Source organism: Penaeus monodon, chromosome 19 (genome assembly GCF_015228065.2).
Source record: "Penaeus monodon isolate SGIC_2016 chromosome 19, NSTDA_Pmon_1, whole genome shotgun sequence".
Lineage (NCBI taxonomy): Eukaryota > Metazoa > Arthropoda > Malacostraca > Decapoda > Penaeidae > Penaeus > Penaeus monodon.
Window position 1 is genome coordinate 47,434,865 of NC_051404.1, and position 220 is coordinate 47,435,084.

The window sequence follows — 220 nt, forward strand, 5'->3', positions numbered from 1 at the left end:
CTGGGTTTTCCTGGACAACAGTGGTGTCTGTCTTTGTCACATGATACTGTAGGAATGTGATAGAATGCAGCAAGTAAGAATTTCAGATGCAATATTACATAGCAAACTGGTGTTAATCCTCACATAATGCAACAGTTCATGTGGAATAGGAAAGGAAAATACACTTTCATGAGAGTGGGTACAGCAACTCTGAGTGTATACTGTATGTACTGTATGTGTG

At 39.1% G+C, this 220-nt stretch overlaps 1 protein-coding gene across 1 annotated transcript in view; it reads left to right on the plus strand.

Annotated features, from left to right (window-relative positions):
- Positions 1-220, plus strand: part of LOC119585269 — a gene marked incomplete in the record, with an annotated part of 28,795 nt that overhangs the window by 24,077 nt on the left and 4,498 nt on the right.